We start from the raw sequence: 16,805 nt of genomic DNA on the forward strand, positions 1-16,805 counted from the left end.
CTTGTTTGTGATCCCTTATCCACCATTGCACTGATAGGAAAAGCACGAGCCAAACTAGCCGGGCCCCCAACCGCGGCTCCTGATCCTTCCCGTGGTACCACAATGATCGATGATGATACTGTCCCACCTGTGTACCACATACGGCTCCAGCGGGACAAGATCCTAGGGGCCACAGCTGATACTAAGGCCACCTTCCAGCAAGAAATAGGCCTGGTGATGGTGGGCCTTGACCTATTGCAGGCGGAACACCACAAGTCGGCAGACTGAGTAAAAGGGGTAGAGACCTCCATCACATAACTCCGGCATAAATGCACAATGCTTACAAGCCAGGTGTCTGATATGAGGGACAGGGTGCAGCTCCTCAAACGATGGGCAGAAGATGCAGCAGAAGGTCGCAATAAATGTAATAGCATCAGGGTGATAGGCCTTCCGGAGGGAATTAAAAAAGCTGATCTGGTGTACTACCTGTGGGCTGGCTATGGATGGAGATGGCCCGAGATAGCTTACCCCTTCTTGGCATTGGAATAGGCCATTCGGTCCCAGCACAGCCATTGGCCTGGGCAGTCCTCCCAGACTGGTGGTGGCCTGGTTAATACACTTTTGTGACAGAGATACCAAACTGCAGAAGGCACGCTCCAAGGGCTCCTACACGGTGGACATTGGCAGGGTCTCCATATTCCCAGACTTTATGGCAGCAGTGCATGTCAGACGGGCGTCCTTCCTGGAGGTCAAAGGAGCTCTCCGTTGAGGTTCCGTGACGATTTGAACCCGTGTTTTTAACATTGTCGTAAACGCATAATTTTGGTATCAGTGAACCGCAAATGATCCATTTAGCATATCCTGGTGTTTTCGCTATGCTACGAGCAAGAGCACTCCTGTTATAAACACATTTCTGATTTACCCATGGCATCCATCTTAGATTACGGCAGCCATTTTGTATTCTTGCCCTCACATAGTCAATGGACACGCAGTGACCTCTTTCACTTAAGGACACGTAAGCTTTAGCCGGCGATTCACCTTGCTAGTGACACGTGCACCTTAGGACAGAAAACGCCATGGCTGCATGACTCGGCAGAAGCTGCCTCCCCAGCCTGAGGCCAGTCCTGCTATACTGGTTCTCGTGTTCGTTGGCCTGATCATGATTAGGCGGCCGAAGCTGGTAGCCTTGCCCATTTACGACCCACAAACATCTCTTATCCTGCTTTTCTATCTTCTGCACCTGGCTCTGCTCCTTTCCTTCTGGGCCTTTATTAGGGGGAGGTAACGAAATTTACGATGAGGCGGTCCGGCTCTTGAATGAAAAGTTGACATGGGATTGTGATGGAACAGTGGGAACCCCTCGTTCGTAATGTTTTGACATCAGATATTGTTGACGATTCTTGTGTAACGCCAAATATTTATTGTTTAGGACATGAAGGTTTAGAAATGTACTAGCATGTAAAGAATTTGCCCCAAGCTGAAAATTTAGTATTTAAGGAGCAACCCACTTTGTACAAATCGAACAGGCTCCTAGATTCTGCCCGTGTGTAGTTTCTGTGACTTCTGTGTCCCTGCAGTAATAAACCTTTGGTCTTTGACGCCACCATCGAGAAGCCCGTGTTTCTGTTTATTTGTGCACCGAGACAGGTAGAACTCCGGGGTCTTCGGGTGTTGTCCCTGACACCTCTGGACAGTACCAAAAAGTCCAGAACTCCAATTGGCGCCCACAGTGGGGCGACGTCATTCGGTACCGGTCCAAAAGCCTGAAGAGTTCGAGAAGCTTCGTGTGAAGATTCCAGAGGGAGGCGCCCCACTTCATCGATCCCGGCATATCGCAAAAGTGGCCCGACGTTCTCTTGCACGAGGGTTCCCGTTCGGACGGCTGCAGTGGTCCGCTGCCTTGACTGTCGCCCTGTCTTGGACCCGAGGTGCAGACCTTAGTACGGCGAGACGAGACAGGTTTCTCCTTGGTGACGTCTTCAGTGCCTCAGTTAAGTATTAAGTGGTTGCTAGTTGTTTGGTTACTTCGTAAGGGTTTGCTCCTGTTTGGATCATCCTTTTAGTTCTTGGTTTGGTTTGGTTTCGTAAGATTATCACTGGTTGTTCTAGTTACGATAATCATTTGGTTTAGTTTGGGTATCGATACATTTGTTCGCTTTGGTAGGCCTAAGTTCTTGGTTCGAGTGCGCACTTTTGTTTGTGTCTGTTCTGTGTTCCGGATTATAAAATGGTAAGTCGGAAAAATTGTATGTTGTCGTGTTTTGGTTGCAACAGGGATTCCCGGTTGGAGGACTCATGTCTGGTTCCTCCGATTGGAACTCCTCTTTATGATCTATACTGTAAGCATGGTGTGGGTCCTATATCTTATAACGAGGTATGGATCCGATATACAGAGAAAGACGGTGTCCTTAGTTGGCCACTGCATGGTAGTTTTGAACCCGAAATTCTTGATAATTTAGAAATGAAATTATTTAGGAAGAAAGCCCGGCCGGCAATGTTTGATTATTTCCGTTATTGGCGAAAAGAATCCAAACAGAGAGAAACTAAAAAGTTAAAGAAAGAACAGAAAGAGCAAGAGTTGACTTTAGAACAGTCTGCCAAGCAGCTGCAACTCAACGAGTCTGAGAAAGCGATGGAGGTGGCCAATAGAGAGCGTAATTTAGCGATAGACAAGTGCTATCCTGCCTTGCCATCGAGTACAGCTAAGATAATAGAGGACCCCGAAAAGGATCCCGTGTTGTCTTACTTGTTACGGTCACCCCTACCGTATGCACAGGGTGCTACAGCTCCACCTTTACCGAATGTTCAATTACCGGTTGCTGGACAGCCTGGTATTCCTGCTCCTGCTCCCCTGAATCAAGTTCCTGTACTTCCTGTGGTCAATGTTAATGTTCCTCCGGCACCCCCTTTTCCAGGGTTGCCAGCTCCTCTGCCTATGCCTGTACCGCTGATACCTGTTGTTTCACAAGCTACTTTGCCTGCTACCCCTACTGTCGCTGTCTCTTCTGTCCCGACTACTACTCTCCTTCAAACTTCTGCAAGCTATATGACTCCGCTTTCTGTTCGTCGGAGAATCACTGATTCTGTCACTAACATTCTATCTCCCTTTTACAAAACTTTGATTAGGAGTCCTGTCTCTGACTCCGTTCAGAGACGTAGCCAGCTTCCTAGTAGTGAAGAACGTGGAATATTAGACTCCACTGCCCTTAGATGGATTTCGAAAGTTGGAAGATATAGTGTGCGAGATGTATTAGATACATTCATGCAGTGGAAGGAACCGACACAGCGCTATGTGTTTGATGTCATGTGTTCCCTTTTACGTGAAGAATGGGAAGAGAGCGAATCTGAACAGGTACCGGATGAATTAATCCAAGTTCAACAAAAATTTGCTGCAGGTATGATAGTTGGTCAGGAGATAAAAGAAGCAATGGAATTAATTTTAGATTTTAGATTCGATCCTTCCCTTCGTTCACCTAGAGAGTTAGAAAAGCGTAGTACGAAGCAGAATCGACAATATCCTATGAGGGAGGTTCCTCCAATATGTCGCGAAGCTGTGCAAGCTGACGCAGTGAATGGTATTGCTGCCGCTCCGGCCCAATTCCAGAGAGTGTGGATACACATTCCGTGGAAACGAGCCGAAGTGTTAGCAGTGAAATAGGCCTTGCCAGATCCGCGTAAAAATCCAGCCGGATACTACAAAGAGTTAGCGCAAACAGTTGAAGCTTGTGTAATGAATTTAGCGGACATTGATATGTTATTTGGCAATGTAGTACCTCAACCAATTTGGGCTAAAATTCGTAAAGAAAATCATCCAGTTGCCCTAGGTGGTGATTGGGCAGCTATAATAGCGGCAGATGGTCAACAAATAGGTAGTTCTAAACCTGAACCTCTAATTGCTGATTTGCCCGGAAGAATAACCGATTTAATGAAAACTCTGATGCCAGCATTGCGCGTTAACTGGGACAAGTTGTCCGCATGCAGGCAGAAGAAGGACGAAAGTGTCTCCGACTTTTTCACAAGGTTTGAAGAAACTTTCGTAGATCACAGTGGTCAGGATATGAGCACGGAAGGAGGACAGAGACTATTTGTTGATAAATTTGTGCACAATCTGTTACCAGAGCTCAGTAATAAATTGAAAGATTCTGAAAGTGCGTGGGCTGTCTCTACGACTGCGCAAATACTTGCAACTGCCCAGTATTATGAAAATAGGGATAAAGAAGAAAAGGAAAAGTCAGATAAGAAAACGAAAGATTTAAAAACTAAAGTTCTTTTGCAGCAAACATATCCGCCTCGCACGAATCAGACTAACACACAGCAAGGGCCATATAAGAGGACGGATTATGGTTCTCAGAGACTGCAATACCAATGGAATCAGTGTGCTTACTGCAAGAAGGAAGGTCATTATAAAAATGAATGTCCAGTATTAGCACAAAATAATGCTGCAGCAGCTCAGAGAGGTCGTGGTGGTTCTACGCAAAATTCTAGAGGTCGAGGACGAGGTGCTATGCCTCCACAAAGGAATGATCGCCCTTCTAATTATTTTGATCAGCGAAATGGACAGTCTGCCCAACCTACTAGATCTCAACAGTATCACGTTGAAGACTACTGTGAAGTTAGTGAGGAATTTCAGCAAAACGAGTACTAGGACAGGAGTAGTATCAGTTCCAGTAGATCAGAGTGGGCCTTATGTCGCAGTAGCAACATCAGGTGTAGTCGAACCGTTTCTGTTGGATACTGGTGCAGCAAAAAGTTCTATCATACATGCGAAACTCCCTGGCGCACCTTTGTCTGGCTTAACAAATGTTTCTGTAGGTTTTTCAGGTGCCCCTGTTCACAACCCCGTATCTGGTCCTTTGTCTATTTCTGTTGGACCCCGTCAATTAAAAGCACCCTTGATTTTGATGACTGGTTGTAATGAAAATCTGCTTGGTTTAGACTTGTTAAAACGCCTGTACGCGACATTGTACTGTTCTCCGGCAGGAGTACAGCTTACATTGGGTAAGAGAATCATCTCTCCGATGTACTTGTCAATGGATGCGCTCCCACTGGAGCTGCGTTCTCTCCCTGATACTCTTTGGGCGACTGGTCCTAACGACGTAGGTCTTTTAGAAATTCCACCATATGTAGTCACTTTAAAAGCGAATGTCAAATTTCCACGAATCCCACAATATAAGATCTCTAGTGAAGGTGAACGTGCGCTCTTATTGATCGTGCAAGATTTGATCAAGAAAGATGTAGTAGAAGAAACTAGAGGAAATGTCTGTAACAGTCCTGTACTACCAATTCTAAAACGCACTGATCCTTCAAAGCCTCCAGTCTATAGATTTGTAATTGATCTTAGAGAGGTTAACAAAATTGTGATCCCAGAGTTTCCTGTGGTTCCAGACATTACTGCATTGTTAACGTTGATTCCTGCCACAGCCACGTGGTTTTCAGTTATCGACTTGAAGAATGCCTTTTTCAGCATTCCGATAGCCGAGGAAAGCAGAGATATTTTCGGCTTCTCTCTAGGAGGTCGAAGCTTCAGGTTTAAACGTGCTCCACAAGGCTATTGTGAGAGCCCATCCATCTACAGCCAGGCATTAAAAAGTCAGTTAGATTCCTTTGTACTTCCTCCTGGTTCTGCTTTAGTACAGTATGTCGATGATCTTCTAGTGGCTGCCGATGACAAGGAAACTTGCAAAGCAGCTACAATTTCCTTATTGCATCATTTGTCTAGTTTAAATCACAAGGTGTCACCTTCCAAAATGCAATACTGTTGTCAAGAAGTGACCTACCTAGGTCATCTCTTGTCAAAGGAGGGAAGAAGGTTGACCCCAGAGAGAATAAAAGCAATTACGCAGATGAATGTTCCTACCACACAGAGAGAAGTGCGTGCCTTTTTAGGTATTACCTCATACTGTAGGCAATGGATCCCAAATTTTTCTCTTTTGGCAAAACCATTGGTGGCCTTGACTGGGAAAGGTGTTCCGAGTCCGGTGCCATGGTCTGCCGAATGTCAGCAAAGTTTTTCTGAGTTACGAAATGCATTGTGTTCAGCTCCTGTGTTGGGTACACCCGACTACAGTAAATCATTTACACTCTATGTTCACGAGAGAGAAGGTTGCGCGTTGAGTGTTCTGACGCAACGATTTGGTGATAAACAACGCCCTTGTGCGTATTTTTCATCAACATTAGATCCGGTAGCCAGAGCGTTGCCTAGTTGCTTCAGAGCTACAGCAGCAGCTGCAGCGTCCATCCGACAATCTGCTGGTTTGGTCATGAACAACATGCTAGTGGTCATGGTTCCTCATGCTGTGGATACACTCATGAACCGAACCAAGACGCAACACCTTACCAGCGCTAGATTATCAGGCTATGAGCTGACACTACTAGCGAGTCATATTCAGATCAAAAGATGCAACGTATTGAATCCAGCAACATTGTTGCCGACTAGTCAGGAGTCGAGTGATTCAGAACCACATGACTGTTGTTTCAGAACCGAGGAAGAGACAAAAGGACGGATTGATCTAAAAGACACTCCATTATCAGATCCAGATGGCACGTTGTATGTTGATGGGTCTTGTTTCAAATTGGAGAATGGTGATGTGACAGCTGCTTACGCGGTAACGACTTTGAGTACGATTGTGGAGACTGCAAGAGTGAGTCAGAATTCTGCCCAAGCTGCAGAATTAATCGCATTGACTAGAGCGTGTGTTTTAGCTAAGGGAAAGAGAGTGAATGTGTTCACAGATAGTCAGTACGCGTTCGGCGTAGCGCATAGTTTTGGCCGTTTGTGGAAGGAAAGAGGTTTCATTACGTCCCATGGGACTAAGATCCAACATGGTCAGCTAGTCAATGACTTGTTGGAATCTCTAACCTTACCGACTGAAGTTGCGATTGTGAAGTGCAGTGCTCATCGAGCAATCACGGATGATGTTGGTCGTGGAAATGCTTTTGCTGATGAGACCGCTAAACAGACAGCTAGGAATACGATGAGTAGAATGTATGTTGCGACGTCTGCAAGATGGATTACTGACTCGGGAATGTGTGAGGATACAATGGAAAGTGTGAAAGCAATTCAGGAAGAGGCGACTGAGGAGGAAAAGCTTGCATGGAAAGAGAATACGGGTAAATTGGACTCGAATGGATGTTGGATTGATTTGTCGGAACAGCAGCGTTGGATGTTGCCTGATGCGTATGTGCTTGCAGTAGTAACGATGGCGCATGGAGCAGCGCACATCAGTTCTAAAGGGATTTGTAAGATGTTGGCTCCAGTCTGGAAGAATGATGGAATTAGTAAGTGTGCAGAAAGAGTGGTGTGAAATTGCATGATATGCCTGATGCATAATCCTGGCAAGGGAATCCCCACACCCGCTGGTCACTTCGCTCCTCCTTCTTGCCCCTTCGAAGTGATTCAGTTAGACTTCATCCACATGGATCGTTGCAATAATCTTAAGTACGTCCTAGTGGTAGTCTGTGCTTTTTCCAGGTGGATCGAAGCATATCCACTAAAGGACAATACTGCCTTGTCCACTGCCAAAATCCTTCTCAAGGAATATTTCCCCAGGTTCGGCATGCCACGGATTGTATGGTCAGATAATGGAAGTGAATTCGTAGGGAAAGTTATGCAGAGTGTGTGTGCAGGCTTAGGGATAAAACAAAAGTTCCACAGTGAGAATCACCCCCAGTCTGCTGGTTTAGTTGAAGGGTACAATGGCACCCTCAAGCTGAAACTGGCCAAGATACAAGCCTCCACGGGCTTGTCCTGGCCAGATGCACTACCTTTGGCTCTGTTATCCACAAGAGCGACTGTACATTCTCGAGTAGGGCTTAGCTCTTACGAGATTGTATTTGGTCGACCTGCGAATGTTTGGGGGGTACCTAGACCGAAAGAATTCAAGCAGCTGGAATATCCAATGTTAATCGATTACCTTTTTGACTTGACTGCTAAATTGAGTCTTATTCACCAACAGGTTTTCGATGCATTGCCAAAGCCACCGGAGAGTCCAGGTCATCAGCTGAAACCCGGTGATCAAGTCGTCATAAGGAACTTTGGACGGACGAGAAATCTCCAACCCAAATTCGTCGGACCATTCCAGGTCCTGTTGGCGACAAGGACTGCTATACGTGTGGCTGGCAGAAAGAACTGGATCCACGCGATGCACGCAAAACGTGTACCCCTTCCACTTCCTTACGATAACTGGGTGAAAAAAGGAATTGGTGCTTCTGAAACCGAACCAGTTCCTAGATACATTCCTTTCAGCGATGCAGAACTGATTACTGATTCACCGAACTCTGACTTCCCTTCTGAAACTGCTCCTTTGAACACTGAACATTTGTCCACAGCATCAAACGAACATTTGTCATCTGCGAACTTGAACAGTGCAACCCCTGCTGAAAATAGACTGTTTCCGGATCAAACAGCTCCAGGAAAATTGAGATACAACCTACGTTCTCACACAAAGGACAAATAAAGCAGGAAACTGCCTATTTTACATATTTGAAATTTGATACACTGCCTCCAGCCAGCCAGGAAGTTTGCTAATATCTTGTATTTTTCTATGTTGTTTTAATTGCCTTGCCATCTGGGTAGCCGTAGGGTCGTGGCTGTGTGCCTAGCTGAATCTGCGGGGGCCAGACACAAGGTCGGTCTTTCTGTTAGTTCTGGGAACTCCCAGGGCTGATAGAGGCATTTTCAACTACGTACACATCATCAGTGGTCGCGAGCGGTTGTAGAAGATGGAGCTTCCTGGACTGCACCGAGAGAATGTAATTTATGTTCGCAGAAATAGACTTTACAAGATTCTCCATAACAAATGTTTTCTGATGCAATGTGCAATTACGTTTTTGATTGTTTTAATAACGTTGGTGGGTGGAATCGTCTTTGGTATGCATTTAATTTTTACACCGGTAACAACTACAGTACCTCCCCTTGATCTTGTTTCTTCTACTGTTGCTTCTTACCATTCTTTTCACCCGTTCCCTGAACATGAGCAAGCTCGACGCTCAGAATTCATTAATAACACTTTTGTACAGCTCTTGCATCAACACCAACTGGTAGTTAACACAACAGACTGCTGGGTATGTGGTTTGATACCCCACACTATGGATAAAGGCATTCCCTATCTGGTCTTGCCTTTTAGCTATAATGGATCATGTCGGGCCTTCCAAACCGTATTTGTCTATGCTCTCGAAACCTATCCCCCGCATCCTCCACGTTCCGCTAAGTATACATCCGTTAAAAAAGCCTTGATAAAGGGAATAACTGACATGATTAAAGACGTCAATAACTCCCCATCTGTCCCTAGAGATGAACTACGGGTTTATCTGAGTTGGAATTCTACGGAGTATAGTATTAGTTTAAGTGAAAGCAAGCGTAAAAGCTCAACTCCAGTCTGGGTCGTACCTCACCGAGGTCAATTCTGCTTGCAAGGAAATGGGAGAAATCCAAGAGCTCGGCTAGGGAGGAGTGACTGTGTTGAGACTTACGTGTATCCGTCAAACTCCTCCCCTGCCTTCTTAACTGCTAAGGGTACATACTTCATCTGTCAGGATAGAGCATATACATGGCTGCCTGCTGACTTTTCAGGTTCATGCTATATTGCTCGACTGTTGCCTCCAACATACACTGCTTCCCCAGATTATCACAAGACCAGAGTAGCAAGAGGTGTTTTCAGCAAGGAAGATACCGCTGGTCAGGAAGCCGGAGACTTCTTCAAAGGTTTCCTTCCGTTCTGGGGGCTTATGGCCAATAGTAGAAATCTACGTCAGCTAACACGGGTAGTTGAATCTACTATTACAGAAACTGCTGGTGCCCTTAGTAACTTAACAGCTGAGCTCCAGGCGGATCGTCTCATGACGTTGCAGAATCGAATGGTTCTTGACGTAATACTTGCAGATCGGGTGGGGTATGCAGAATGATCCAATCGAGCTGCTGTGTTTTCATACCCAATAATGCTCCGACTGTATACGAAGCGATCTCTAAGCTACACAAGATTTCCGACTCTATTCACGTAGACAAGGGAAACTGGTCCTTAATGGAATGGCTTTGGACTCTACTATCAGCGTGGGGATGGAAGGTTCTGATGGTCATTGGTATTATCCTAGTATTCCTGTTCTCGTGCTGCCTTATTATCCAATGTGGTCCCGCTTTGTGTAGCCTCTGTGCTGCAACCTGTCTTAGAAAACCCCCTGTGTTTGGAGACAAGGTACGAGAAAGGATGATGATGCAACAACATGTCACTGACCTAATGAACATCGAGATAGACTCTGACATAGACTGAGTAATTGCCTATGTAAGGGCAAAAGGAGGATCTGAGGTTCCGTGACGATTTGAACCCGTGTTTTCAACATTGTCGTAAACTCATAATTTTGGTATCAGTGAACCGCAAATGATCCATTTAGCATATCCTGGTGTTTTCGCTATGCTACGAGCAAGAGCACTCCTGTTATAAACACATTTCTGATTTACCCATGGCATCCATCTTAGATTACGGCAGCCATTTTGTATTCTTGCCCTCACATAGTCAATGGACACGCAGTGACCTCTTTCACTTAAGGACACGTAAGCTTTAGCCGGCGATTCACATTGCTAGTGACATGTGCACCTTAGGACAGAAAACGCCATGGCTGCATGACTCGGCAGAAGCTGCCTCCCCAGCCTGAGGCCAGTCCTGCTATACTGGTTCTCGTGTTCTTTGGCCTGATCATGATTAGGCGGCCGAAGCTGGTAGCCTTGCCCATTTACGACCCACAAACATCTCTTATCCTGCTTTTCTATCTTCTGCACCTGGCTCTGCTCCTTTCCTTCTGGGCCTTTATTAGGGGGAGGTAACGAAATTTACGATGAGGCGGTCCGGCTCTTGAATGAAAAGTTGACATGGGATTGTGATGGAACAGTGGGAACCCCTCGTTCGTAATGTTTTGACATCAGATATTGTTGACGATTCTTGTGTAACGCCAAATATTTATTGTTTAGGACATGAAGGTTTAGAAATGTACTAGCATGTAAAGAATTTGCCCCAAGCTGAAAATTTAGTATTTAAGGAGCAACCCACTTTGTACAAATCGAACAGGCTCCTAGATTCTGCCCGTGTGTAGTTTCTGTGACTTCTGTGTCCCTGTAGTAATAAACCTTTGGTCTTTGACGCCACCATCGAGAAGCCTGTGTTTCTGTTTATTTGTGCACCGAGACAGGTAGAACTCCGGGGTCTTCGGGTGTTGTCCCTGACACCTCTGGACAGTACCAAAAAGTCCAGAACTCCACCGTGAATGTGACATTCAGTACTCCTTGATGTTCCCTTCCAAGCTTTGAATTATTCTCAACTGTTCTACACACATTTGTGAGTATCCAGAGTCAGCTTGGGCTTGGCTGGAAGCTTATAAGGCGGGGATGGCTCTCCTCACAACACGCTTGATATCATTGACGCCCAGGCGGAGGGTGCAGAGACACCCACACAAAGATGCGGGTGGTGGCCCCAGGAGTGGTCCATCAACTTCACAGACCGAACTGGAATGGGCAGCAGCTCCGCAGGAAGTGTCTGACATCATCAGGAGCACAAGAAAATCTGGGGAGCGGAGTCCTCTACAGACCACAAATAAGTGGTCTGATTCGATGTGCTCACATGGTGGTGACACCAGACTCCCAGTGGTACCACCCCGAACAGCGGATGACCTGGTTTGATATCCTTTGACCCATGTGGCCCTGCTTATGCTTGGACAGTGGGGTGTTTGGGGGAGGAGATTGCAAAGGGAGGGGTTTCCGAACTAAGGGTCCGATTACGATCCGCCCGCCATCGCATAGGCAAAAGGGACCGCCCGCCATAGGTGTGGAGGTCCTGCAATACAAATTACGATGCGCCCGCCACAGTGGCGGGCACATCCCGTATTTTTACATTGCGGCGGGCGGCAGCACTAGCCACAATGTAAAAATACATATTTTGCATATGTATGTACAACTTGACAGGCAGGTGCCTGCCACCTTGTACATGCAAATGTAGGGAGGTACCATAGGTACCCCCCACGTGCAGCACCCCGTCCCCCCCACCTCCCCAGGGTTCCGCAACAGGCCCCCAAGGCATTCACAGCCTGTCTTTTTGCGGCAGGATCTCTGCCAAAAATGACAGGCATCCAAATGCCCACAGCGGTGCCTGCACGGCACCGCCAGAATATTCCCATTGTACCATGTCCCGCAAGGCGGGCGGAAAAGGACCGCCTTGCGGGACAACGGCGGACGGTCTTTCTGTCCGCCGCGGTACCATTCCTATTCCCACCGCCATCCTAATTTGGCGGTGGGAATATTGAGGTTGATGGCGGGCAGGTCGCCATGCTGGTCCTCACTGCCCGCCATCGTAATCGGCCCCTAAGTCCCAAATCCTCATGTGTTCCATGTCTTCATTCCATAGTCGGGGAGTCGCCAGGAGTGAAGTAAGTGGGGGGACATGTGCAGGGCATTTCCGCGTCCGTTAGCAGTAACGAGGATGCAGCATTGCCAATTGGTCTCCCCCTTTTTAGGGCTCGCTGCGAAATGCGCGAAAAAGCGTGCTCTTGCAGAGAGCACTATAGCTGTCGGCTCAGCCGACAACGAGGGGCGACAAGAGCTGACCACGCGCATCTGCCAGAAGCCGATCAGAGCGGGTGGCGCGCACAACCACGCGCTCAGATTCCGGCAGGCTAGTCACACCCACACCAACACAGAGACGCGGGCGCACACACACACACACACGCAGAGACATACACGCACGCAAACACTAGCGCACATGCACGCATACACACGAGCGCACTCATACATAGACACACACCACCACCCCCGCCGCACACACACAATAACTGCGTCAGCCCCGTGCGTGAGGTGCATCATCCAAGCTGTGTGAATAATAACAGCTGTGAGCCCGTGCCTAAGGTGCATCATCAGAGCTGTGTGAATGATAACTGCGTCAGCCCCGTGCGTGAGGTGCATCATCAGAGCTGTGTGAATAATAACAGCTGTGAGCCCGTGCCTAAGGTGCACCATCAGAGCTGTGTGAATAATAACTGCGTCAGCCCCGTGCGTGAGGTGCATCATCCACATTGCTCAGGTCACCCAAATTCCTGCACTCTCTACCACAGTGCTTTCAAAAACAGCATACTCTTGCACACACTCTCACTGCTCACCAATTCAAAGTTAGCAAAAAAATGTATGCACCGCATTGTCATACACAATGCCAATAACTCCAACTTTAATGCTGCGAGACCTATTGCATTGTAAAAGCGTGTTATTCCTGCAGCTTTCTCCGGCGTGAAGATGTCCCTACTCACCGCGCCATGAAGTGAGGCCGAAAGTGCTTTCACGTAATGCATTCTAGATCTTTTCTAATTTACTTTGGTGACTCTCACCAGTTTGGCCAAATCTTTCCACTTTGGGGGCGATGCGCTACAAAGTAAGGCTCGTTTTTACTTTGAATGGAGCCCTAGCTATAAACGCACACGATTGATAATGACACGCCCTGAACAAACAGTAGGGCCTCCTTCAGTCGACACCTGACGACACGTGAAGGAATAATTAGAAAAAAGGTCGATGAGACCCCTATGCCACACATGATTTGGAAACAACAAATGCCTTGATAATATAGTCTACTATTTATGTACGGCATGATTCTGATCTCCACCTTTTGAGTTAACATAAGGGGTTTGTACACCACACTGGGCTTAAATCCAGCCCCAGTGTTTGTCTGTTTGTCTAAGGACATGTACACATCTAAATTTTATTTGTGTCTGTATGTCTTTTTTCCTTACAGGTAAGGACACCTGGAAATACTAGGGGAGTCCGGAACAAAAAATTGTGAGTTTCTTTACAATTTTTCACACAAGTGCACTGTGGTTTGGGAATACCTTAGCGCGTATACACCACCGAGTTCCGTCCCTTTCACTCTATTGGTCCTGAAGAAAGCTCAGCCGAGTTGGCAATTAACAAGCAGAAACATGTCGACCCTATGATCACTAATTGGATAACTTTGGCTCAAATTAAAAGCCATATTTGATTTTCCACCACTGGTTTTAATAAGAGCTTACTTGGCCTTGATTACACTTTTTTGGCTTAAGTTTGCCCTTTTTGTCACTAAATTCACTCCCTTGACACATCACCAAACCAGCTCCACTGCAATCGCAGGTGTCGCAGCACACCGGTTTGACATTCGGCCCGCCGGTGGAACCCGATGATGAAGCATGTCCCCCACTAGGTGGGTGAGTGAGGGTTTTCTTAAAAAACTATTTGTTTTTTCACTTTGGTACACACCCCACTTCTTTGTGAGTATTTTATATTCATTTTCATGGCACAAACACGAATTTCTCTGTGTTTGTTAAATCAATATTAGCCACTCCTTTGTTATTTTCCATATTCTGAATTGGGGTAGAGGAGTGTCCTATAACCCTGTCTCTCCCGTTGTTTAGAAGTGCATTCCACAGTATGCAACTCAGATTGATCGCTGTAGAGACTTGTGGACTGATCATCGTGTGCTGGGCCAGTAATGCATGGACTTGGCATACTCGTCTTGACCCACACCTCACGGAGAGGCCTTTGTAAGCTGACTGGGGGAGGTATTCATCTAGAGTAGGCTTGAATCATTTGGTTTGGAAAGCCAGCCGTTGCTGTGCTGCCCTGCGGTTGGGGAGTTCATAGTTGGCGGTTGTGTATGCTTTTCCTTTCTGCTTTCCTCCTTTTGTTTGCACAGGGACTGCACAACACGATACGAGGTTGGGGGGGACCTTGGGGGACTGCAGAGGAGATGACACTTTGTATCCCCGCATGGCTGACTGCCAACAAGCTCTAACATTCATGTCATGGAACATTAAGGGTATGGGATCGGTCTCCAAAAGATATAGTGTCCATTGATGCCTCAGATGGCTATGCTTTAGGTGACCCACTTGGTTGGGGCTGAGATTGATCGGTTGAAGCGCAGATGGCAAGGCCAGCTGTATACTACTTCCTATTCGGCTTATGCTAAGGGGAGTCTAATATAGATCAAGGCAGGGACCTTCTTTAAGCTCACCCACTCTATTATAGAAAGGTACGATAGATATGTTTTTGTGGAGGGCAGGTTGTTTGGGAGGGAGGTTACACTGTGGAGCATCTATGCCCGAACCAGGACGAGATTTCCTTCCTCCACTACCTCTCCACTCACATGGCGGCCTGCCGACTGACAGCCAACTGCTCGGTGGCAATTTTAATTGTGTGGTGGACATGCTGCTGGACCGCTAGACTCCCCTGCAGGCGGGGGCGAGCCAGCTGGCAGAGGGGCTGCAGCACTGGGTGGGTCAGTGGGGAATGGTGGATGTTTGGAGAGTGTGACTTCTCATACTTCTCCCATATTCATAGCCTTCACACCCAAATAGATTAGTTTGTTTGCTCTCAAAGGCTTGCCCAATATTCTGTGTACTGCGAAAACTTGGGGTGCACCTTATCCAATCACAGCCCTGTCTTGTTGGGGTTTCAGCTGGTTGGGGAGCGCCCGCCGGTCCCCACTTGGCAGCTCAGTTCCAGCTTTCTAAAGGACGCGTGCTCCCGTGATTCCCTGGTGGGGTGATCTTTGAATATTTCACCCAGAACTAGGACTCCACATCCTCAAACATAGTGGAATGGTAGGCTTTGAAAGTTGTGGTCCGGGGTCACTGTATTGGTCAAACGACCAGTGGTCAAACGTTCCCGAGAGGGAGTTGCACATGGAACTCAAGTCACTCAATCAATCAGGGAAGTTTAAGCACGCTACTCATCCGTGAGGGTCTCAAGGCGCTGGGGGTTGGGGGCTCCGGTCAGTCGAAGAGCCAGGTCTTGAGGGTCTTCCTGAAGATGTGCAGGGTGGGGGGCGCGTCTGATGGTGATTGGGAGCTCGTTACAGGTCTTGGCTGCGATGTAGGAGAATATTCTTCCACCTGTTCTTGCTCTGCGAATGAGCGGGGGTTCGGCGAGGCTGAGGTCGGCGGATCGGAGGTTCCTTTTGAGTACTTGGAAGGAGATTCTGTTGTTGAGATAATGGGGTCCGTTGTTGTGGAGGCATTTGTAGGCGTGGGTGAGTATCTTGAAAGTTATTCTCTTCTCAACGCGGGAGCAAGCGGAGGTTACGCAGGTGTTGGGTGATGTGTTTGTGCCGGGGGATGCCGAGGACTCGTCTAGCTGCGGTGTTCTGTATAGTCTGGAGTTTGCGGAGCAGAGACTTGTTGGTGCCGGCGTAGAGGGCGTTTCTGTAGTCCAGTCTGGTGGTTATGAGTGGGTGGGTGACAGTCTTCCTTGATTCGGGGGTGGGGGTCCATTTGAAGGTCTTTCGGAGGATGCAGAGGGTGTTGAAGCAGAAGGAGGTGACGGCGTTGACCTGTCGGGTCAGGGAGACGGAGGAGTTGAGTACGAAGGAGAGGTTTCGGCATGGTCTGTGGGGGTGGAGGGGTTGCCAAGGGAGGGTGGGCCACCAGGTGTTGTCCCATGCGGAGGGTGAGGGTCTTCTATGAATTGAGCTAAAGGCAGCTGCTACTCATCCAGGATGCAATGTCCTTCATTCCTTCCTAAAAGTTGAGTCTGATGGTGATGGTGTCCTTGGTGAGGGAGAGGATGAGCTGGGTGTCGTCGGCGTAGGATACTATGCTGAGTCCATGCTGTATGACGATGGCGGCGAGGGGGGCCATACAGATGTTGAAGAGCGTGGGGCTTAGCGATGATCTATGGGGTACTCTGCAGTTGGTTTCCGTGAGTTCGGAGATAAAGGGTGGCAGTCTGATTCTTTGGGTTCTGCCAGTGGGGAAGGAGCGGGGCCAGTTTAGGGCGGTTCCCTGTATGCCGGCATCGTGGAGTATTGTGGTGAGTGTGTGGTGGGTGACGG

This window comes from Lissotriton vulgaris, chromosome 2_1, assembly GCF_964263255.1.
Source record: "Lissotriton vulgaris chromosome 2_1, aLisVul1.2, whole genome shotgun sequence".
Classification (NCBI taxonomy): domain Eukaryota; kingdom Metazoa; phylum Chordata; class Amphibia; order Caudata; family Salamandridae; genus Lissotriton; species Lissotriton vulgaris.